At 38.3% G+C, this 25032-nt stretch overlaps 1 long non-coding RNA gene across 1 annotated transcript; it reads right to left on the bottom strand.

Annotated features, from left to right (window-relative positions):
• Positions 1-2399: 2399 nt before the first annotated feature.
• On the bottom strand, positions 2400-24702 carry LOC116558780. The gene is made up of 3 exons (XR_004272164.1): positions 24568-24702; positions 9696-9701; positions 2400-2410 (listed from the first exon to the last, which is right to left on the bottom strand). It is a non-coding gene; the product is annotated as an uncharacterized LOC116558780 (long non-coding RNA).
• Positions 24703-25032: the final 330 nt, after the last annotated feature.

The following is a 25032-nucleotide window of genomic DNA, read 5'->3' as shown; positions in this document are numbered from 1 at the left end:
CATCGTGATCTAACCGCCTTGGCCTCCCAAAGTGCTGGGATTAAAGGCATGAGCAACTGCACCCGGTTGGGGAGAACTTATTGACGTGGCTTTAGAGCTGACCATTAGGTTTTATCGTGGCCAAAAGCTATGAAATGTTTTGGGTTTTGGATCACTGAGACAAGGAAAAAGTAGGCTATATCACAAACAGCTGCACAGCAAGGAGGAAATTTTCACTAAGCCAAAAGCAGCAGGATATAATTGGGTTCAAACAACTTAGATCAGGCCTAAAAATGGATACTGAGGCAGCAAGTATATGAAACAACAAATTTGTGACACATCACTTAGTGGTTAATAAACCATCTCTGCAATGTCTGTTTTTGAATTTATCTTTAGCACATACTTTATTCAATTCACATGTCCTTGATTAATGTTCTTTGTCCATTAGTGTAAGTTTTGATAGAAATGGCTTTCAAATAAAAATGAATTCAACAGACATTTGCTGAATGCTTATATCAATAAATGTGTGCCAGGTATAGGGTTGGAAGTGAGGGGATGTATTCTCTTCCCAGGTCCACAAGGGGGCGTGGTTTCAAAGGCAAGAATTTCCCAGTGACATGCCTGACCTGCCTTTTTTTCACGTCTCCATCCTGGAGCTTAGAGGTCTTTAGCTTTTGCACACTGAAAGTTAGACTACCCAGGTAAGCTCCCTTTGTTTAGAAAAGCCTGCAAAAAGCTATGGGAGGACTCTGGGCCAAACAACAAATCAGATGTCAGAAATTAAAGATCAATCGCTCCAGTGGAAGTCTAAAGAAACTCCTTTCATAGGACAGAAAACTTAAATAGGGTAGGAATAACTCCCAGGTTAAAAGCCCCCTTCCCCCACATCTGTGCGGACTCTATTTTGGGATCCCCTCTCATGACAGTGTAGGAGCTTGCGCCATATTTATTTCTCCTTTTTCTCTCTCTCAGCCTAATCACTTTCTGCAAAACTCTTTGGGGACCGATATTTGCTTGAATGAGCTCACTGTGCCCAGTGGGGTCCTCTCTCCCATTCTTGAATGAGGCACCAAGGGCCTGGAAGAACACATCCTATTGGGGAGTGACCTGAGCCCATCCTCCACAATTTGGTCGCAGAAGGATGCACTGATAAATTAGATATAGTTGCAGTCTACAAGGAGTGAGTCTATTAAAGCATGTAGACATAATGAATTTTAAATCTACAGTAAAATATGACATGTGCTCTAGCAGATGTTTATGGAACGTGATACAGGGCACAAAAGATGGAGCGATTGACTCCCTGGCAAAAAAAAAAAAAAGGAAAACCTTTAATTAGCAGGGATGTTTTATGCTGAATTTTAAAAGATGATCATGGTTTAGGATGGGATTCATAGTGAAATATCACCCAAATCAAAGTGAAGACAGTAGAGACAACAAAGGCTGGTTGACATAAAGTCAAGTTGCGTGGTCAGCACAGTGCCAGGCAATTCATGATGACTGTAGGGTAGTGAAGGTAATGAAGGCAGTGGCCTGGAAGAGGAGGGCATGCGACATTTATGAGGGACAAGACTAACAGATAGGCACAGCCAGATCTAGAATACAAAGGTTAGACTAAAACTTTTGGTTACAAATTTGCACGTTATAGTAAGACACAAAAAGGCTAACTTAAAAGTATTTTCTCAGGCCCGTGTATATTTTTTCCCATCTTTAAAATTTAGACACTATGTTACTTTCAATCCTAAGAAGGCAGTAATAGGTTTAAAAAGACTATTACTGTAGAGAGTAGGTTTGGACAACCCAATCAGTACGTGAGATTGCCTGTGTTCTGTAATGAGAGTTCTGGAGGGTTTTCAGGGCTATGTCTATTTGGTAGCAACTAAGGAACTAGCAGACACTGTTACATGTAAAACAGGCTTGAAGGAACTCACTAGTAAGTCTCATGATGGGTTTTGGACATGCTGATTTTGTTATAAAACTGAATAGTTTTATTCCTTTTTCAAAACATTTTTAAGTTCAGGGGCACATGTGGAGGTTTGCTATATAGGTAAATTTCAGGTCATGGGTAAATTGCATGTCATGTTTAGTGTACAGATTATTTTGTCACCCAGGTAATAATAAGCATAATATCTGATAGGCAGTTTTTCCATACTCCCCTTCCCCCTACCTTCCACCCTCAAGTAGTCCCTGGTGTCTGTTTCCTTCTTTATGTCCACGTGTACCTCCCACTTATGAGTGAGAACAAGCAATATTTGATTTTCTTTTTCTGTGTAATTTCATTTAGGATAGTAGCCCTCAGCTCCATCCACGATGCTGCACAGAACGTAATTTCATTTTTTTTATGGCTGCTTAGTGTTCTGTGGACACATGCACACACACACACACACACACATCATAAAATTATATATATATATTCTAATTGGTCTTGAGGTGTCTGAGAGAAGACTAAAGCCAAGATAAACACACATACACATATACAAACACACCCACCACAGAATACTAAGCAGCCATAAAATGTGGCTTTCTTTTCTTTATCCAACCAATTGTCAATAGACACTTAACGTTGGTTCGATGACTCTGTTATTATGAATAATGCTGCCCTATACATAGTAGTGCAGATGTCATTTTGATAGAATAATTTCTCTTTTTGGTGGGGGTAAATACCCAGCGGTGAGGCTGCTGGGGTGAAGGGTAGTTCTATTTTTAGTTTTTTGAGAAATCTCCATACTGTTTTCCATGGAGTTTGAACTCATTTATATTCCCACCAACGGTGGATAAGCATTCCCTTTTCTCTGCCACCTCATTAGCATATGTATATTTTGACTTTTTAGTAATAGCCATTCTGACTGGTGGGAGTTGGTATCTCGTTGTGGTTTTGATTTGCATTTCTCTGATGATCAGGGATGTTGAGTTTTTCACATGCTTGTGGACCATGAGTACGCCTTTTGAGAAGTATCTGTTTATGTGCTTTGCCCACTTTTTAATGGGGTTGTTTGCTTTTGCTTGTTAATTTGTTTAAATTCCTTAGACCTCTGTCAGATGCATAATTTGCAAATGTTTGCTCCCATTCTGTAGGTTGTCTGTTTACTCTGTTGATAGTTTCTTTTGCTGTGCAGCAGCTCTTTAGTTTAATTAGGTCCCACTTGTCAATGTTTATAAAATGGAGTATCTTTATTGTAATAATCCAAAATCAGTTATTTAAAGAATTAGAGTACATCAAAAGGTATAATTCACTTGACAAGTCAAAACTTACACAATATTTGCCTTTTATTGTTTTATGCTATTTTCTTCTTGAAAAATGAGATGGTCTATTATTGCAATGCATTCCAAAGGTTCAGAGAGGCACACTGGGAGTCAGATCAACTTAAGTTTCTCTTTATGTTTCTAAAATGTTAATTTCTTAGTCTTATAACAAATCATCTCAATGAATCCTGGCATTTACCTCCAGTTTTGGAATTAGGGATGGTATGTTAAACATGTAAAATTTTTGTTTATTTAGCACATAATTTTTTACAGTTTCAACTTTATATTTTCTATTTCTTAGTCTTTGAAAGAAAAGAAGAAATATTGTTGTGACAAGTTGATAAAATGTTAGTTCTAGATTTTTCCTTGCTTTCAGCTTATGAAAAATATCAAACAAATGTCCTAGGTCATCCATTTTGATGACATTTAGATGTCTATGTGCTAGAGATGAAACAATATTCCTGTAAAACTAAAGCATATGTTATAGAAAAAATGTAAGGCAAACTTTCTTGCCCTCGAATACTTAGAAGGATAGCTTTACATTGGACATACTCCATGCTTTTAGATGGGCATGATTATGCTGTCCAGTAAACAATCTGTCTGGATTCTTTTGAACTAGCAATTGCAGAATAGTCAAATCTTTTCATATGCCCTCTTAATATGAAAAATAATCAGATCACATATTTCTGAAATGGTGACATTGGAGAAGTTAAACTATGTGGAGGAAAACATGTGAGAAAATATATTACAATGCAATTTTCACAAAGCAAAGAAGTTTTCAACTATATCCAGTAATAAATATGAGTGAAGTTTCACAGGAGTTTCCAAAGTTCAAGAAGTTAAAGTATAGAAAATGCTTTTTTTAACCTTTAAAGACAGTTGAATCTGCAGGCAAGACAGCAAACATTATGAAAAATACAAAGACAATGGAAATTTTTAGACTATCATTTTGTGAACCTGGCACTGAGAAAATAAATTTATTAAACCTCCAGCATACTATTTGAAGAGGTACCTATGCAACAATTAGAAATAAACACAAGAATGAGTGGTAGCAATGACAGACATTCTGAAACTTTACCTGTCTCACAAAATATATCTCAAAGTCTAAGTACAGCATCTATCTGGAAAATCATAACAAAGATATCGATGCTGTGTCCTTTGTGACATGCACATGTGCCTGTGTGCACACACACCTAAATATGTTCCCCTTATTTTTCATTCTGCATTTCTGTACAATCCAAAGTTAACTTTGCTCAACATTATGGGCAGCATTCCAAAGGAAAACATTAAGGACTGATGCATGAAAAAGAAAAGCCACCTGTTACTAGGATACCAAAGTCCTTTATCTTCTGACATTCAATAGTAAATTGGAAGCAAGTCAAAGACTCACTCATAATGCAAGAAAGCAGCCTGAAAGACAAGCTGCTTCCATAGACATTTCATTACACACTGGCTTAAAGAACATTGCCCACATTCAATGCATTGGTAGGCCTTGCCATAAAGTAAGAGAGTCACTAAGACCTGGATTAGAAACAATAGAGAAATTTAATTTGAAAGATCTGCATAAGGATGATTATGTCATACTGCCAAAGCAAAGTAGACCTGTGTCTGCACTAACTTTCACTGTGCAAGGCTTAAGCTGAGTTAAATGAGAAAAATGTCTGAATATATTCCAAAGCTTGGAAGTAGTTTTCATACTTTACATGTGCACTGTTACTGTACCTGTCAGGAGGAGAAACACCATAGGAACACAGTTATTAAATTACCCTCAGACTTGTCTTCTCTGTCCTAAATACTACTATTTCCTTTAACATTCCCACAGTTCTCATTCTCCCCCATTTCTGAGCACCTTATTTTTATTTCTTAGACTTTTCTGTCTTCTTCACCTCAACTTGCTGCACTGAAATAACTTGGTCAAATGGCTTTGCAGCGTAGCAATTGGTATTTCAATTTGTGGAAGTGGTACAGATCTGTCACACCAATTTTCATATAACATATTGACATATACATAAATTTTAATATTTTCTACTGATGGTAGCATTTATGTGAGGCATCTAGGGAATTTCTACATGATTAATTAGAGTCTCAGTACAGTATGATTTGAGATTCATTGATGCTTAGATTTAGTGGTTGTCTTGTTACTGTAGTAAGGTGTTATGTAAAAGCAATTTAAATATACATTTTTCTGCAGTACTTCAAAGGTAGTTATCATATGCACTGAAACTGCATCACTTAGTGTTCTTCTCTTTTCAGAGAAATAAGAAAATCCATTCTGGGTGATTTTAGCCATAAGAATACATTTGGTTATGTTTGCACAGCTGTTTTCTCTCTGGTCCCAGCCTCATGCTCTGAGCAGTATAGTACCGAGACAGTAGTATTTAAAAGAACTCTTGAGACCAGGTCATTTATGCCAGCAGGGTGTTTTGTAAAATTAACACATTGCACTCATCAAAGGGCCATTGTAATAGAAATCTGTTCTTTTGCAGTTGACTCCAGAGACCACAGATCATTTTTCAAAATGGATACATGTTTTTAAGAAAGAAGCCAAGAGATGATATTAGGTTGTTAAGGGAGGTGACATTGCTGACAAGGACAAGCTAAAATATATGAAACAGAACCATAGTCAAGCTTACCTTACAGTTCTAAAAAGTGACAGCTACAATCATTAAAAAGAGACTGTGATAAAAGAAATTTTTTAAAAATCCTCAAGATCTTTTCTTTTTCATACTCTTTATCTTAGCACATTTTAAAGAATGAGCCGTAGGACTTTGGATCTTATAGGAAGGGTCTTTGGTATCTGAGGTCTTTTCCAGCAGTTATTATGCAGTATTTTCCAGGAGACCTATGTTTGACTCCAGTTAGGCCCCTGGTTGACCAGGTAACCACTTAGCCACTTAATCATTATAGGTTTCAAGTTCTTTATTTGTAAAATGAAGGGATTAGACCAGTATTTCCACCACACCATAAGAAATATGTTTTGATATATAATTTGCTGGTTTCTACCCATTATTGGTAGAACATATTTAGATTAGTTCAAGAGAATAAGGAAGTACACATCTCACATCCTGTGAGACAAAATAGGGAGTTGCCCATGCCTCTGAGAGGTTCCCCATATCACAGGCCTTGTACAAATTTCTGGGCACCCTCCCAACCTGACTCAAGAATGTGATGCCCCAGACTGTTAACAAGTAAGTGGTCTTGTTTTATTTCCACAAACTCAGTTTGTAAAAACTCTACGAATTAAATGCATTTTCTGTTACCTTTAGGGGGAAAGAGAATATTTTGAGGTATTTCATCAACAATCTCCTGTTAATTGGCATTATGTCTGTATTTAAGAAAAATAAGCACATTTAACATATCAGATAAAATGTAGACAACATTATCATTTCAGAGCAGTTACTGCAATCTGCATTCTTAGGAATTTGCATCACTGAGTGATGGTCAGCTTAGCTGAACAAAAAAGAACTCAGCTATGCTTTGCCCTCACACAGTGTACACACAGCATTGTTTATTCCTGCTATTCCCAGTTATCAGACCTCATAAGTGAAGGAATTGATGGTGTAATTTATAAGCTATATAAATTATTAATAACAACTGAATTTTCATAATGTTAGACTTACTCAAAAGTTGTCCATAAATAGCAGACAGTTTGAATTGGGTTGTGCAAAAAGGCACATGTAGATAATTTTGGAAGACTACAATTTGTCTCTTACAAAGGTAGCTTGTAGGTAGGGTGTTACTCCCTTTATTCCTGTCTCTGCTTAATCATTATCCATGACAACAACCAAAGGACAATTGCCAGCTTGTTTTAGACTATTCACCTAGGAAGCTTAAGCTATAATTCTTACTACAAATTAGTATCTTATTTTTCTGATTATAAATACATTCCTATATAACTAAAATAGTGCAGAAATGAATAAAACATAAGTGTGCTATAATTGGCAGGAAGGTGAGGATGAGTTGAAACTCAGGGATATCTGTTGCATGCATATTATTTATACTGTGTCCAACAAAAGAATGAAGCATTTTGTTGAAAATCTGAAACTATGAGGAAGAATTTATACTGTGTCTGTTTTCCAAATATGGTTATTCAAACAGTAAAGAAGCGCTTAGGAAACATAAAGACAACCATGAAAAGAATGAGTCATGGTACATAAAATATTTTGTGGATGATCCTAGTTTTCCGTTTTATTTTGTAACAAAACACAAAATTTAACCTGTCCTTTCAAGGTCAACAAAATAGATTGCAACATAGCAAGACAGTCTAATACTCTGAAACCAGATTTAATAATCTATAGAAGTAATAGAACAAGAATCAAGCATATATGTGAATAAAAGGAAGACATACCAAAAGGCTGGCTTTTCTTTGGGAGGCAAAGGTGGTATAATAGCCTGAGGCTATTAGGCTATTATACCTGGTCAAGAGCAGCTTGGTCAGGGTAGCAAGATCCTGTCTCTACAAAAAAAAAAAAAAAAAAAAAAAAAAATTTAGCCAGACATGGTGTAGTCCTGTAGTTTCAGGTACTCGAGAGGCTGAGGTGGAAGAATCACTTGAGCCCAGGAGCTTGAAACTGCAGTGAATCATGATCACACCACTGCACTCCAGCTTGGGTAGCAGAGTGAGACCCTGTCACACACAGAAAAAGGCAGACTTTTCAGCACGTTTATATGAAAGAAGTATGAATAATTGACGACGACAATGTCTTTTCTTCTAAAATAAATGATCTTATAAACAAAGAATAAGAAGGTCCTTCCTTAATATGGAAATAAATGTATTTAAACCAGAAGTAAATATAATTAACATGAAACAGTAGAGGCATTAGTATTACAATCTCTTAAAGAATAAAACAAAAATTAGGCTGCTGAATTTGAAGTAAGAATATAAAGTAAACACTAAATTCATGTTAATCCTGGCTTCTTTTATCTTCATTCAGTAACAGTCAACATTTCAAGAATATTTATTAGGCTCCATTGATGTGCCAGGAAATTAGTGAGGTCTTGAGAATTTTAGTGATGAGTAAGCACGGCTGTTATATTTAGGGAGTTCCTATTTTAAAGGGGATATAGATAAATAGATAATCAATATGAGATGGTTTTGACACCAACAGTGATAAAGGTAAAGAACTGGTTGCTAGGGAACCGTTTAAGAAGGGAACACACTGTAAGAAGGAGTGGCCTTTCTACTAAATCTTAACAAACTGGTAGGAATCACACAGGTGAGTAGATTGAAGAGGAGGTGCAGACTATAGATAAAAGGAGAGAGACATGTAAAACACTGGCATACAAGGTAGCACAATATATTTAAAGAACTGCAAATATTTAGAATAATTTTCAAGAAAGTTGTTTTAACAATCCCCAGTAAGTCAAGTCACACTAACTTTTGGAATTTTATATATTTTGAAAACCAAAATATTACATTATTGCATTTCCTATGGGTATGAGTTGGTATTATTGCAGGAAAGCCTTTCTTTATCATTAATTTGACTTGATTGCCAGTTATAGGAAAGACTTCATACATGCCAATTCTTGAATTGTTCATTACTTTTTATAATTCATTTACTCAAACATCAATGCCTTATCTCTGAGGTTACTTTTAATATCTGCCCCCAGATAGTCCATAATACTCCCAGGTTTCTCAAAACCATAGGGCTAGCCACATAGGATTGTCCTGGGAAACCTTAGCCATTCATTATTTGTAGAAGTAGTACTTGTTTAGGTCATAGCTGCAAGCCAGAGAAGACTCGCATCAATCTGGAAATTATCTTCATGAAGCTGTTACTTTTCCCCACATTTTTACATCTTTCAAGTCTTTAAAACCCTTAGGAATTTTCTGTGTTTTTCTGAGCTAAAACCTTGTGTCTATAAATAAGTTCTCACATTTCATTTCAGAAAGATATCTTTGTTGACCTTTGAAATGAGCTTCATCTTTTGTTTGCAATTTGAAATCCATCTTGAGGTGAGAGTAGAGTTTCCATTGCAGCTGGAAAGCTTGCAATCTTTGCCTATGGACTTTAGCAACTAACCCCTGTAGCTTGGCAACTATGTCTAGGACACATTGAGCAGACAATAAATACACATTGAGTAAATAAAGGAATCTTTAGGGATCTGCATTCACATTATTGATTAGATAGTCTTTAAGGGCCATTTTAGCTCTAATTTTTTTAAATTTATTATACAAGTTCTGGGGTACATGTGCAGAATGTGCAGGTTTGTTACATAAGTATACATGTGCTATGGTGGTTTGCTGCATCCACCACTCCATCATCTACATTAGATATTTCTCCTAATGCTATCCCTCCCCAATTCCCCCACCCCTTGATGGGCCCTGGTGTGTGATGCTCCTCTCCCTGTGTCCATGTGTTCTCATTGTTCAACACCCATGTATGAGTGAGAACATGGAGTGTTTGGGTTTCTGTTATTGTGTCAGTTTTCTGAGAATGATGGTTTACAGCTTTATCCATGTCTCTGCAAAGGACAATGAACTCATCCTTTTTGATGGCTGCATAGTATTCCATGGTGTTTATGTGCCACATTTTCTTTATCCAGTCTATCATTGATGGGCATTTGGGTTGGTTCCAAGACTGTGCTATTTTGAACAGTGCCACAGTAAACATACATGTGCATGTGTCTTTACAATAGAATGATTTATAATCCTTTGGATATATACACAGTAATGGGATTGCTGGGTTAAATGGTATGTCTAGTTCTAGATCCTTAAGGAATCATCACATTGTTTTCCACAATGGTTGAACAAATTTACACTTCCACCAATGATGTAAAAGTGTTGTAAAAGTGTTCCTATTTCTTCACATCCTCTCCAGCATCTGTTGTCTCCTGATTTTTTAATGATCATCATTCTAACTGATGTGAGATGGTATCTCAATGTAGTTTTGATTTACATTTCTTTAATGACCAGTGATGATGAGCTTTTTTTCATGTTTCTTGGCTGCATAAGTAAACATTTATCTTTTGAAAAGTGTCTGTTCTTATCCTTCACTCACTTTTTGATGGAGTTGTTTTTTTCTTGTAAATTTGTTTAAGTTCTTTGTAGATTCTGAATAATAGCCCTTTGTCAGGTGGGTGGATTGTAAAAATATTTTTCCATTCTGTTAGTTGCTGGTTCACTCTAATAATAGCTTCTTTTACTCTGTAGAAGCTCTTAAGTTTCATTAGATCCCATTTGTCTATTTTGGCTTTTGTTGCCATTGCTTTCGGTGTTTTAGTCATGCAGTCCTTGCCTATGTCTATGTCCTGAATGGTATTGTGTAGGCTTTCTTCTAGAGTTTTAAGTCTTTAATTCATCTTGAGTTAATTTTTATATAAGGTAGAAGGAAGGGATCCAGTTCAGTTTTCTGAATATGGCTAACCAGTTTTCCCAGCACCATTTATTAAATAGGGAATCCTTTCCCCATTGCTTTTGTCAGGTTTGCCAAAGATCACATGGTTGTAGATGTGTGGTGTTATTTCTGAGGCCTCTGTTCTGTTCCATTGGGCTATATCTCTGTTTTGGTACCAGTGTCATGCTGTTTTGATTACTCTAGCCTTGTAGTATAGTTTGAAGCCAGGTATCTTGATGCCTCCAGCTTTGTTTTTTTGATTAGGATTGTCTTAGCTATGTGGGCCTCTTTTTTTGGTTATATATGAAGTTTAAGGTGTTTTTATTTTCCAGTTCTGTGAAGAAAGTTAATGGTAGCTTGATGGAGGATAGCACTGAATCTGTAAATTACTTTGGGCAGTATGGCCATTTTCATGTTATTGATTCTTCCTAATTATAAGCATGGAATGATTTTCCATCTGATTGTGTCCTCTCATTTCATTGAGCAGTGGTCTATAGTTCTCTGTGAAGAGGTCCTTCACATCCCTTGTTTGTTGTATTCTTAGGTGTTTTATTCTCTTTGTAGCAGTTGTGAATGGGAGTTCACTCATGATTTGACTCTCTATTACTGGGTGTATAGAAATGCTTGTGATTGTTGCACATTGATTTTGTATCCTGAGACTTTGCTGAAGTTGCTCATCAGATTAAGGAGATTTTGAGCTGAGATGATGGGGTCTTCTAAATATACAATCACATCATCTTCAAATAGAGACAATTTGACGTCCTCTTTTCCTAATTGAATATCCATTATTTCTTCTTCTTGCCCAATTGCCCTGGCCAGAACTTACAATACTATGTTGAATGGGAGTGGTGAGAGATGGCATCCTTATCTTGTGCCAGTTTTCAAATGGAATGCTTCCAGTTTTATCCCATTCAGTATGATATTGGCTGTGGGTTGGTCATAAATAGCTGTTACTATTTTAAGACACATTCTATCAATACCTAGTTTATTAAGAGTTTGTAGCATAAAGAGCTGTTGAATTTTGTCGAAGGCCTTCTCTGCATCTATTGAAATAATTGTGGGGTTTTTGTCTTTGGTTCTGTTCATGTGATGGATTATGTCTATAGATTTGTGTATGTTGAACCAGCCTTGCATCCCTAGGATGAAGCCAACTTTATTGTGATGGAGCAGCTGTTTGATGTGCCGTTGGATTCAGTTTGCCAGTATTTATTGAGGATTTTCGTATCAATATTCATCATGGCTATTGGCCTGAAATTTTCTGTTCGTGTGTCTGCCACGTTTTGGTATCAGGATGATGTTGGTCTCATAAAATGAGTTAGGGAGGATTCCCTCTTTTTGTATGGTTTGGAGTAGTTTCAGAAGGAATTGTACCAGCTCCTCTTTGTACCTTTGGTAGAATTTTCAGCTGTGAACACTTCTGGTCCTGGACTTTTTTGGGTCCATAGGCTATTAATTGCTGCCTCAATTTCAGGCCTTGCTTTTGGTCTATTCAGGGGTTCAACTTCTTCCTGGTTTAGTCTTGGTAAGGTATAAATGTCCAGGAATTTGTCCATTTCGTCTAGATTTACTGGTTTGTTTGCATAGAGTGGTTTATAGTATTCTCTGATGGTAGTTTGTACTTCTGTGGGATCAATGGTGATATTGCCTTTATCAGTTTTTATTGCAACCATTTGATTCTTCTCTTTATTAGTCTGGCTAGCGGTCTATCTATTTTGTTAATCTTTTCAAAAACCAGTTCCTGTATTCATTGAATTTTTGAAGGGTTTTTTTGTGTCTCTCCTTCAGTTCTGCTGTGGTCTTATTTATTTCTTATCTTCTGCTAGCTTTTGAATTTGTTCTTGCTGCTCTCATTCTTTTAATTGTAATGTTAGGGTGTCAATTTTAGATCTTTCCTTCTCATGTGGGCATTTAGTGCTACTTACTGCTTTAAATGTGTCCTAGAGACTCTGCCTTCATTATTTATCCAGTAGTCATTCAGGAGCAGGTTGTTTAGTTTCCACGTAGTTGTGCAATTTTGAGTGAGTTTTTGAATTCTAATTTGATTGCACTGTGGTCTGAGAAACTGTTATAATTTCCATTCTTTTGCATTTGCTGAGGAGTATTTTACCTCTAATTATGTGGTCAATTTTAGAATAAGTTGATGTGGTGCTGAGAAGAATGTATATCTGTGGATTTGGGGTGGGGAGTTCTGTAGATGTCTATTTGGTCCACTTGGTCCAGATCTGAGTTCAAATCCTGGATATCCTTACTAATTTTCTGTCTTGTTGATCTAATGTTGACAATGGGGTGTTAAAGTCTCCCACTATTATTGTGTGGGAGTTTAAGTCTCTTTGTAGGTCATGAAGAACTTGCTTTATGTATCTGGGTGCTCCTGTATTGGGTGCACTTATATTTAGGATAGTTAGATCTTCTGGTTGCATTGATCCCTTTTCCATGACGTAATGCCCTTCTTTGTCTCTTTTGATCTTTGTTGATTTAAAGTTTATCAGAGACTAGAATTGCAATCCCTGCTTCTTTTTGCTCTCCATTTGCTTGGTAAATCTTCCTCCATGTATTTTGAGCCTATGTTTGCATGTGAGATGGTTCTCCTAAATATAGCACACTGATGCATCATGACGCATTCTCCAATTTGCCAGTCTGTGTCTTTTGATTGGGGCATTTAGCCCATTTACAATTAAAAATAATATTGTTATGCGTGAATTTGATCCTGCCATTTTGATGTTAGCTGGTTGTTTTGCCCGCTAGTTGATGTAATTTCTTCAGAGTCAATGGTCTTTACAATTTGGTGTGTTTTTGCAGTGGCTGGTAGTGGTTGTTCCTTTCCATGTTTAGTGCTTCCTTCAGGAGCTCTTGTAAGGCAGGCCTGTTGGTGACAAAATCTCTCAGCAGTTGCTTATCCATAAAGAATTTTATTTCTTCTTTGCTTATGAAGCTTAGTTTGACTGGATATGGTATTCCGATTTGAAAATTCTTTAAGGATGTTGAATATTGGCCCCAACTCTCTCCTGGTTTGTAGGATTTCTGCCAAGAGATCTGCTGTGAGTCTGATGGGCTTCTCTTTTTGTGTAACCCGATCTTTCTTTCTGGCTGCCCTTAGCATTTTTTCCTTCATGTCAACCCTGGTGAATCTGATGATTATGTGCCTTGGGGTGCTCTTCTCGAGGAATATCTTTGTGGTGTTCTCTGTATTTCCTGAACCTGAATGTTGGTCTGTCTTGCTCACCAATCAAATGTAGATTTGGTCTTTTCACATAATCCCATATTTCTTGGAGGCTATGTTCATTTCTTTTCACTCTTTTTTCTCTAGTCTTGTCTTCTTGCTTTATTTCATTGAGTTGATCTTCAATCTCTGGTATCCTTTCTTCTGCTTGATTGATTCAGCTATTGAAATTTGTGTATGCTTCAGGAAGTTTTAGTGCTGTATTTTTCAGCTCCATCAAGTCATTGATTCTCTTTTCTATACTGGTTATTCTAGTTAGCATTTCATCTAACTTTTTTTTTCAAAGTTCTTAGTTTTCTTGCATTGTATTAGAACATGCTTCTTTAGCTCCCAGAAGTTTCCTATTACCCACCTTCTGGAGCCTGCTTCTGTCAATTCATCAAACTCATTCTCTATCCAGTTTTATTCCCTTGGGGGAGAAGAGAGTTTCTGGTTTTTGGTGATTTCAGCCTTTTTGTGCTGGTTTCTTTCCATATTCTTGGATTTATCTACCTTTGGTTTTTGAAGTTGATGACTTTTGGATGGGGTCTCTGAATGGATGTTCTTTCTGCTGATGTTGTAGCTGTTTCTGTTTGTTAGTTTTCCTTCTAATAGTTAGGCCCCTCTGCTGCAGGTCTGCTGGAGTTTGCTGGAGGTCCACTCCAGACCCTGCTTGCCTGGGAATCACTCACAGGGTCTGCAAAACAGTGGAGTTTGCTGCTTGTTCCTTCCTCTGGTAGCTTTGTCCCAGAAGGGTACCCATAGATATCAGCCAGAGCTCTCCCGTATGAGGTGTCTCCCAGTCAGGACACACAGGGATCAGGGAGCCACTTGAGGAGGCAGTCTGTCCCTTATCAGAGCTCAAGCATTGTGCTGGGAGATTCATTGTTCACTTCAGAGCTGCCAGGCAGGGACATTTAAGTCTGCTGAAGTTGACCTGACAACCACCCCCTTTCCCAGGTGCTCTATCCCAAGAAGGTGGGGGCTTTATTTATAAGTCTCTGACAGGCTGCTGCCTTTTATCAGAGATGCCTTGCCCAGAAAGAAAGAAGTCCAGTTGACAGTCTGCCTGCAGAGGCCTTGCTGAGTTGTTGTGGGCTCTGCCCTGTTGTAAACTTCCGGATGACTTTGTTTAGACAGCTGAGGTTACAACTGCCTACTTGAGCCTCAGCAATAGCAGATGCATCTCCCCTCACCGAGCTGGAACGTCCCAGATCGAGCTCAGACTGCTGTGCTGGCCGCAAGAATTTCAGGCCAGTGGATCTTAGCTTGCTGGTCTTTGTGGGGGTGGGACCCACCAAGCCAGATCACTTGGCCTCCTGGCTTCAGCCCCCTTTTACAGGGGAATGAGCAATCCTGTCTCACTGGCATTCATTCTCCCCATCACTTTCAGGTACACCAATCTAACGTAGATTTGAAACAGCCACCCAGTTTTATGCTGGAAACCTGATGCCCTGATGTTTTAGGCACCGGAGGGAATTGCCTGCTCTGTGGGTTGTGAAGACCATGGGAAAAGTGCAGTAAGTGAGCCAGAGTGTTGGGAAGTGTCCCTAATGGCTTCCCTTGGCTAGGAGAGGGAGTTCTTCACCCCCTTCCACTTCCCAAGGGAGATGATGCCCCACCCTGCTTCAGCTTGTCCTCCTTGGGCTGCATCCACTGCCTAACCAGTCGCAGTGAGATGAACCTAGTACCTTGCTTGGTGATGCGGAGATCACTCACCTTCCGGATCACTCTCACTGGGAACTGTGGACTGGATTAGCTCTAAATTTTTAAGATTCTGTAGAAAAAGAACAACATGTAAGAAGGGTCCATATCTTCTTAGAAATGTTCAGAAGAAGAAGAAAGAGGAGGTGGCAGAGGTGGGGAAAGAAGACGGACAGGCAGGGAGGAGGAGATAAAACATGCAGTTAGGAAATCTAACACAGAGTGTGGAGTCATTTCAGATGGTCTAGAGGATCATGCAGATTGAGTCAACACTGTTCAAATAATTATCATCTGCTCCCTCAGGCAGGAATTTGGTCCATAACAAATAGAGTAATGTTAAAGTCTGTTTTATTTTACTCCATGTGGAGTGCATATCTCAGGTAACACAAGTATTGAGCAGCCAAAAAGAGGTTTTGAAAATTCCAAAGCTGCTTTATTTAGTTGGGCAACAGTGTATACCCATGGCAGAAGCAGCTTGGGAAATTCATTAGAAGGTAAAGATTTCTTTTAATGAAATACAGTAGCTTGGCAGTTAAACAAAAAATGATATACACCTTGGGAACTTTTACTTCCTTGGTATGCCCTTCATAGCACATGCACAGAATATGGTGATGCTAGTTTTCCAAGACACATCATAAAACTTGTATCATGCCTATATTTAAACACAGTTGCTATTGTTCCACTGAGGCTTTACTAAAAGTTTAGGTGAGTGACATAATGGGGGATGGAATGGTTAAAGCCCTAAACTGATAGACCCAGGGGAACTGTCTAATGGCATTGTACTGGTGAAAGAAAGTCACTCATGGTCTCCAAATTAAGGGGGCTCTTTTTGTACTTAGGAACCAATTTAGAAATGAATTACCCCTTTAAAATCATTGCATTATAAAACCATTCTCTCCCTATTATAGTAGAGCAGAGGCAAAAAATAAGAACATCTAATTAATAAATACATTATAAAACCATTCTCTCCCTATTATAGTAGAGCAGAGGCAAAAAATAACATCTAATTAATAAATAATTAAAAATTTTAAAAAATTATTTAACTTTAGGTGCATACTACACCTGGCATTTCTCCCCATGTTACCCCTCCCCATCCTACCCCCCCCAAACTGCCCCCAGTGTGTGATGCTCCTCTCCCTGAGTCCATGTGTTCTCATTGTTCAACACCTACTTATGAGTGAGAACATGTGGTGTTTTGCTTTCTGTTCTTGTGTCAGTTTGCTGAGAATGATGGTTTCCAGATTCATCCAAGTTCCTATAAAGGACACAAACTCATTGTTTTTTTATGGCTGCATAGTATTCCATGGTGTGTATGTACCACATTTTCTTTGTCCAGTCTATTATTGATGGTCATTTGGGTTGGTTCCAGGTATTTGCTATTGTACACAGGGCTGCAATGAACATATGTGTGCATGTGTCTTTATAGAACAATTTATAGTTCTTTGGGTATATGCCCAGTAATGGGATTGCTAGGTCAAATGTAATTTATATTTCTACAACCTTGAGAAATTGCCACACTCTCTTCCACAGTGGTTGAACTAATTTACAGTCCCACCAACTGTGTAAGATTGTTCCTATTTCTCCACATCCTCTCTAGCATCTGTTGTCTCCAGATTTTTTAATGTTGCCATTCTAACTGGCGTGAGATGGTATCTCAATGTGGTTTTGATTTGCATTTCTCTAATGACCAGTGATGATTAACATTTTTTCATATGTTTGTTGGCCTCATATATGTCTTATTTTGAAAAGCTCCTGTTCATAGCCTTCGCCCACATTTGAATGGGGTTGTTTTTTTCTTGTATGTCTGTTTTAGTTCTTTGTAGATTCTAGTTATTAGCCCTTTGTCAGATGGGTAGATTTCCCATTCTGTTGGTCGCCGATTTGCTTTAATGATGGTTTCTTTTGCTATACAGAAGCTCTGGATTTTAATTAGATCCCATTTGTCTATCTTGGCTTTTATTGCCATCGGTGTTTTAGCCATGAAGTCCTTGCCTATGCCTATGTCCTGGATGTTTTTGCTTATGTTTTCTTCCAGCGTTTTTATGGTGTTAGGTTTTATATTTAAATCTTTGATCCATCTGGAGTTAATTTTAGTGTAAGGTGACAGGTAGGGGTCCAGTTTCTGCTTTCTGCACATGGCTAGCCAGTTTTCCCAACACCATTTATTAAACATGGAGTCCTTTCCCCACTGCTTGTTCTTGCTGGGTTTGTCAAAGATCAGATGGTTGTCGATCTGTGGTGTTTCTTCTAGGGCCTCTGTTCTGTTCCAGTGGTATATGTCTCTGTTTTGGTACCAGTACCGTGCTGTTTTGACTACTGAAGCCTTGTAGTAGTTTGAAGTCCAGCAGTGTGATGCCCCCAGCTTTGTTCTTTTTGCTTAGGATTGTCTTGGTATGCGGGCTCTCTTTTGTTTCCATATGAAGTTTAATGTGGTTTTTTCCAGTTCTGTGAAGAAGGTCATTGGTAGCTTGATGGGGATAGCATTGAATCTATAGATTACTTTGGGCAGTATGGCCATTTTCAAGATACTAATTCTTCCTATCCATGAGAATGGAATATTTTTCCATCTGTTTGTGTCCTCTCTTATTTCATTGAGCAGTGGTTTATAGTTCTCCTTGAAGAGGTCCTTAACATCCCTTATTCTCTTTGTAGTAATTGTAAATGGTAGTTCCCTCTTGATTTGGCTGTTTGTCTGTTATTGGTATATAGGAATGCTTGTGATTTCTGCACATTGATTTTCTATCCTGAGACTTTGCTGAAGTTGCTTATCAGTCTGAGAAGATTTTGGGCTGAGATGATGGGGTCTTCCAGATACACAATCGTATCATCTGCAAATAGAGACAGTTTGACTTCCTCCTTTCCTAATTGAATACCCTTTATTTCTTTTTCTTACCTGATTGCTCTGGCTAGAACTTCCAATACTATATTAAATAGGAGTGGTGAGACAGGGCATCCTTGTCTATTGTCTGATTTCAAAGGGAATGCTTCCAGCTTTTTCCCATTCAGTATGATATTGGCTGTAGGTTTGTCATATATAGCTTTTATCATTTTATGATACGTTCTGTCAATACCTAGTTTATTGAGTTTTTAGCATGAAGGGCTGTTGAATTTTGTCAAAGGACTTCCCTGCATCTATTGAGAGAATCATGTGGTTTTTGTCTTTGGTTCCATTTATTTATGGATTTGCGTATGTTGATCCAGCCTTGCATCCCTGGGATGAAGCCTACTTGATTGGGATAAGCTTCTTGATGTGCTGTTGCAATATGTTTGCCAGTATTTTATTGAGGATTTTTGCATTGATGTTCATCCTGGATATTGGCCTGAAGTTTTCTTTTTTAGAGTCTCTGCCTGGTTTTGGTATCAGGATGAGGTTGGTCTCATAAAATGAGTTACGGAGGATAACCTCCTTTTGTGTTGTTTGATTCAGTTTCAGAAGGAATAGAACCAGCTCCTCTCTGTACATCTGGTAGAATTCAGCTGTGAACCTGTCTGGACCTGGACTCCTTTTGGTTGGTAGGCTATTAATTGCTGCCTCTACTTCAGCCCTTGCTATTGGTCTATTCAGGGTTTCAACTTCCTCCTGGTTTAGTCTTGGTAGAGTACAAGTGTCTAGGAATTTGTCCATTTCTTCCTGGTTTACTGGTTTATGTGCATAGAGCTGTTTGTCGTAATCTCTGATGGTAGTTTGTATTTCTGTGGAATTAGTGGTGATAACCCCTTTATTGTTTTTCATTGCATCTATTTGATTCTTCTCCCTTTTCGTTTTTATTAATCTGGCTAGCGGTCTATTTTGTTGATCTTTTCAAAAAACCAGCTCCTGGATTTATTGACTTTTTGAATGGTTTTTTGTGTCTCTGTCTCCTTCAGTTCTGCTCCAATCTTAGTTATTTCTTGTCTTCTGCTAGCTTTTGAGTTTTTTGGATCTTCCTCCTCTAGCTCTTTGTTTTGATGAAAGAGTGTCAATTGCTCATGTGGGCATTTATTGCTATAAATTTCCCTCTAGACACTGCTTTAAATGTGTCCCAGAGATTCTGGTACCTGGTGTCTTCATTCTCATTGGTTTCAAAGAACATCTTTATTTCTACCTTAATTTCATTGTTTATCCAGTCGACACTCAGAATTAAGTTGTTCAGTTTCCAAGTGGTTGTGTGGGTTTCAGTGTGTTTCTTAATCCTGAGTTCTAATCTGATTGTGCTGTGGTCTGATAGACTGTTATGATTTCCGTTCTTTTGCATTTGCTGAGGAGTGATTTGCTTCCAATGATGTGGTCAATTTTAGAGTAAGTAAGTGCAATGTGGTGCTGAGAAAAATGTATATTCTGTGGATTTGGGGTGGAACATTCTGTATATGTCTATTCGATCTGCTTGGTCCAGCTCTGCATTCAAGTCCTGGATACCCTTGTTAATTTTCTGTCTCATTGATCTAGTCCTGACAGTGGAGTGTTGAAGTCTCCCACTATTATTATGTGGAGATCTAAATTTCATTTTAGGTCATTAAGAACTTACTTTATGTATCTGGGTTCTCCTGCTTTGGGTGTGTATATATTTAGGATAGTTAGCTCTTCTTTTTGGATTGATCCTTTTACCATTATGTAGTGTCCTTCTTTGTCTCTTTTGATCTTTGAAGTCCATTTTATCAGAGACTAGGATTGCAACCCCTGCTTTTCTTTTGCTTGGTAAATCTTCTTCCATCCCTTTATTTTGAGTCTATGTGTGTCTTTGTATGTGAGATGGGTTTCCTGACTACAGCACACTGATGGGTTTTGAATTTTTATCCAGTTTGCCAGTCTGTGTCTTTTCATTGGGGCGTTTAGGCCATTTACATTCATTACTATTGTCATGCGTGAATTTGTTCTGCCATTTTGTTACTGACTGGTTTTCTTTCCCATTAGTCGACTCATTTTCTTCATTGCATTTTTTTGTCTTTGCCCACTGGTTTGCTTTTGCAGTGACTGGTACTTGTTTCTTTCTGTGCTTAGTGCTTCTTTCAGGAGCTCTTGTAGGGCAGGTCTGGTGATGACAAAAATCTCTCAGTAATTGCTTGTCTGTAAAGGATTTTATTTGTCCTTCACTTATGAAGCTTAGTTTGGCTGGATATGAGATTCTCAGTTGAAAGTTCTTTTCTTTAAGGATGTTGTATATTGGTCCCCACTCTCTTCTGGCTTGTAGGGTTTCTGCCAAGAGATCTGCTGAGAGTCTAATTGACTTCCCTCTGTGGGTGACCTGACTTTTCTCTCTGGCTGACCTTAGCATTTGGTGAATCTGAAGATTATGTGCCTTGGGGTTGCTTTTCTTGAGGAATATCTTTGTGGAGTTGGCCAGGTGCGGTGGCTCAAGCCTGTAATCCCAGCACTTTGGGAGGCCGAGGTGGGTGGATCACAAGGTCAAGAGATCGAGACCATCCTGGTCAACATGGTGAAACCCCGTCTCTACTAAAAATACAAAAAATTAGCTGGGCATGGTGGCACGTGGCTGTAATCCCAGCTACTCAGGAGGCTGAGGCAGGAGAATTGCCTGAACCCGGGAGGCGGAGGTTGCGGTGAGCCGAGATCGCGCCATTGCACTCCAGGCTGGGTAACAAGAGCGAAACTCCATCTCAAAAAAAAAAAAAAAAAAAAAAAAAAAACAAAACTTTGTGGAGTTGTCTGCATTACTTGAATTTGAAATTTGGACTGCCTTGCTAGGCTTGGGAAGTTCTCCTGGCTAATATCCTGGAACATGTTTTCCAGCTTGGATTCATTCTCCCTGTCAGTCATATTCAGGTACACCAATCAAGCATAGGTTAGGTCTTTTCACATAATCCCATATTTCTTGGGGGCTTTGTTCATTTCTTTTCACTTTTTTCTCTTGTCTTGCCTTCTCTTTTTATTTCATTGAGTTAATATTCAATCTCTGATATCCTTTCTTCTGCTTGATTGATTCAGCTATTGAAACTTGTGTTTGCTTCACTTAGTTCTTGTGCTGTGGTTTTCAACTATATCAAGTCATTTATATTTTTCTCTAAGCTGGTTATTCTAGTTAGTATTTTGTCTAACCTTTTTTCAAGGTTTTTGTTTTCTTTGCGTTGAGTTACAATGTGTTTCTTTAGCTCAGAAATGTTTGTTATTATCCACCTTCTGAAGCCTGTTTCTGTCAATTCATCACACTCCTTCTCAGTCTTCATGTGATCCTGTGTTGTTGAGGAGTTGTTGTCCCTTGAAGGAGAAGAGGTGCTCTGGTCTCTGATGGTTTCATCTTTTTTGTGCTGTTTTTTCCCCATCTTTGTGGGTTCACCAGGCTGTGTTGTCAGGGAACTGCTTGATGAGGTCGCCTGTCTGCCTGTGGAGGCACTACTGGGTTTCTAGGGAAGCTTCCTGTGTCTTTTTTGTTTATACTGGGAGAGGAGGCCTGCCTCTTCTGCTGACCTGTAGGTGCTGCTGGGTTGTCAAGAACGCCATCCCATTGCTACGTAAGCTTCCTGTGTTTTTTGTTAAAACATGTAGCCCATTCCTACCGCTCTAATGGTGGTTTGTGCCCTTCCTTCACTGGGCTGGATCATTCAGGGTTCAGCTCAGATGGTGGTACTGGCTTCACAACCTGCTAGAGTCAGAGCTTCAGCCTTCTGGGGTTTGTGGGGGAGGATGGGGACTAGCCCAGTGGCACCGGGCTGTCTCCCCTTTTCACCTTCCTCTCTCCAGTCATGGGGTAGGGGCCCGCCCAGCTGCCCCCGCTTATAGCTCCCTCTATCTCAGGCAGGGGGAGGGGACAATAGCTCAGTCCACAGGTTCTCCTGGCCACCTTTTGGGCTTACGAGTCTGTTTAGGTCTGTGCGCCAATCCAGGACACCATCCTAGATTATTATTCAGCTCCACACTTGTAATTCCCAGTGCTTGACTGTCAAAGATCCCCTGTTCTGTGTATTTCTGAGGCTTTTGGAGAAGCATTGTATCTGGACCGGAGTGCTAGAGGGGGAGCCTCCGACTTGCTGGTCAGATGCACTTTGCACTTTTCGGGTAAAGCAGCACCCCCTCTCCTCCTCGGTCTGCCTTGAGTGGGCTTTGCTCACCGTTGGACCAGACCCATTGAAATGCACTTGGTACCTCGTTTGGAGCTAGGAGATCTCTGGATTTCTGCGTCTTTCCCGCTGAGTGTTGTGCGCTGGAGTTGTATCTATTCAGCCATCTTGGATCCTCCAATAAATAATTCTTAGAGAGGGGAGGGAAGAGAAGAAGACAGAAAAAAGGAACAAGACAGCTTCATTCATTCCTATGTCAGGTATTTGGGTGTTTGTTTACTATGTGCAAAGTGCTGTTCTAGGCCTTTAGAATTGAGCAATAGATGAGACAGACAAAATTTCCCTGCCCACTTTGATTTTACGTTCTAGTAGAAGATAATAAAAGAAATATAAATGAAACAAACATGTCAGAACATGATAAATGTTACATGTAAAATAACCAGGACAGATGTTATAATTTTAAACAGTCAGGTTTGGAAAGCGCTCCCTGAGAAAATTATTTTAAGCAAAATCTGAAGCAGGTGCAAGAAAAAAAGCATTAAGGATAACTGGGGAAGAAATGCTGGCAGATGAAGAATCTCTTTTCTACGTAACAAGAAATTGGCTTCAATATTTTATTTAGCATATTGAAGAAAAGCCAATGTTTCTTAGAAATAGATATGATAAGGACTCTCAAGCATAAACTCTCAGCAGTTTCAGAAACAACTGGTTGAGAAAGACTACCATGAACTTAGAGGGGCATGAAGCCCATGCATTATGCAGGCAGGTTCTTGAAAAATGTGAAGTGGAATGAATTCCTTTAGTTGCATCTGGCTGAGAGCTTCATCAGTGCTTTTGTGGAGGGATCATAAGTTAATATAAAAAAGACCTGCTCAAGAATTTCTAGTTGGAATTAACATTTATTGAATGTTCGTTATGTGATATTCAATATACAACACACATTTCAAACAGTTTCTCATTTAATCCTTACAATAATCTTAAATGGTAGGAAGGATTATTATCTGTATTTAATAAACAAATTTAAAGTTTAGAGAGGTTAAATAATTTGACCACACATCTAGTAAGTTGTGGAGCCAAAACTTGAATCCAGGCAATTTGTTTTCTAAGTTAGAGAAAAATACATTTGTGTCTAACACACAATTCTCATTCTAATTCTATTTGCTTTTAATTATTTCTTAAGTTTTTAAAAATGTAATTGATTAATTTTTAAAAGAAACACATGAAGAAAAATAAGGGATCTTCATACAATAGTACAAATATAGATAAACAGGGTAGAAGCTCCAACCAAACATCTGCTATGAAGATAAACATCCTCCTCCTCATAGGAAGCTGTCCCTGAACAAAGCGTATTCTTGCAAGTGCTTCCTAGTACATTTGTGGATGCTTAACCCTGACTAAAGAAACTGAGTGGGGAAGGGGAAGCTGCAGGATGGCAACATACAAAGTAATTACATCTAAAACAAGTAAGATTAATGATCTCTGAAGAAGGCACAGTAGGCTTTGGTTAACTTAGCGTGAATTTTCAGGAAGCAAATTGCTCTTTTCTGTTTTCCATTTGTTTGGTAGATTTTTCTCCATCTCTTTGAGTCTATAAGCAGGTGTTGCCATCCTAGTTTGTGACAAAACAGGCTTCAAAACCACAAAGAGGGACATTACATAATGATAAAGTATTCAATTCAACAAGGAGAGAGAACTTTCCTAAATATATATGCACTCAATGCTGGAGAACCCAGATTCATAAATGAAGTTCTTAGAGAGCATTGAGGCTTAGAATCCCATACAATAATAGGGGAGACTTTAACATTCAACTGACAATATTAGATTATTAAGACAGAACTCTCCACCCCAAAACAACAGAATGTACATTCTTACTGCTACATGGCACATATTCTAAAATCAATCATATAATTGGAAAACATTCTTCAGCGAATGCAAAAGAACTGAAACAGTCTCTTGAACCACAGCACAATCAAATTTGAAATCAGGACTGAAAGTTGGATAAAAATTAAATAACCTGCTCCTGAATGACTTTTGGGTAAATAATGAAACTGAGGCAGAAATCAAGAAGTTCTTTGAAACTAATGAGAACAAAGATACCTGGAATCTCTGGAAGACAGCTGAGGGAGTGTTAAGAGAGAAATTCATAACACCAAATGCCTACATCAAAAAGTTAGAATGATCTCAAGTTAACAATCTGACATCAAGACTAAAAGAACAGGAGAACAAAGAGCAAACAAATTCCAAAGCTATCAGAAGTCAAAAAAATAAAATCAGAGCTAAACTGAAGGAAACTGAGACACACACACACACACAAATTCAAAAGATCAACAAAATTCAGGAGGTGGTTTTTTTAAGAAAAAAAAATTAATAAAATTGACCACTAGCTAGAGTAATAAAGAAAAGGGAGAAGATTCAAGGAAACTCAATTAGAAATGACAAGGGGGCTATTATCACTGATCCCATAGAAATAAAACACTATTAAAGAATATTATGAACACCTCTATGCACATCAACAGAAAATCTAGAAGAAATGAATAAATTCCTAGACACATACAACCTCCCAAAACTGAACCAGGAAGA

This window comes from Sapajus apella, unplaced genomic scaffold (genome assembly GCF_009761245.1).
Source record: "Sapajus apella isolate SASKATOON/1434 unplaced genomic scaffold, GSC_monkey_1.0 scaffold2, whole genome shotgun sequence".
Classification (NCBI taxonomy): Eukaryota; Metazoa; Chordata; class Mammalia; order Primates; family Cebidae; genus Sapajus; species Sapajus apella.
Note: the sequence above shows the minus strand (reverse complement) of the source record. Positions and strands in the feature narration are given on the sequence as shown.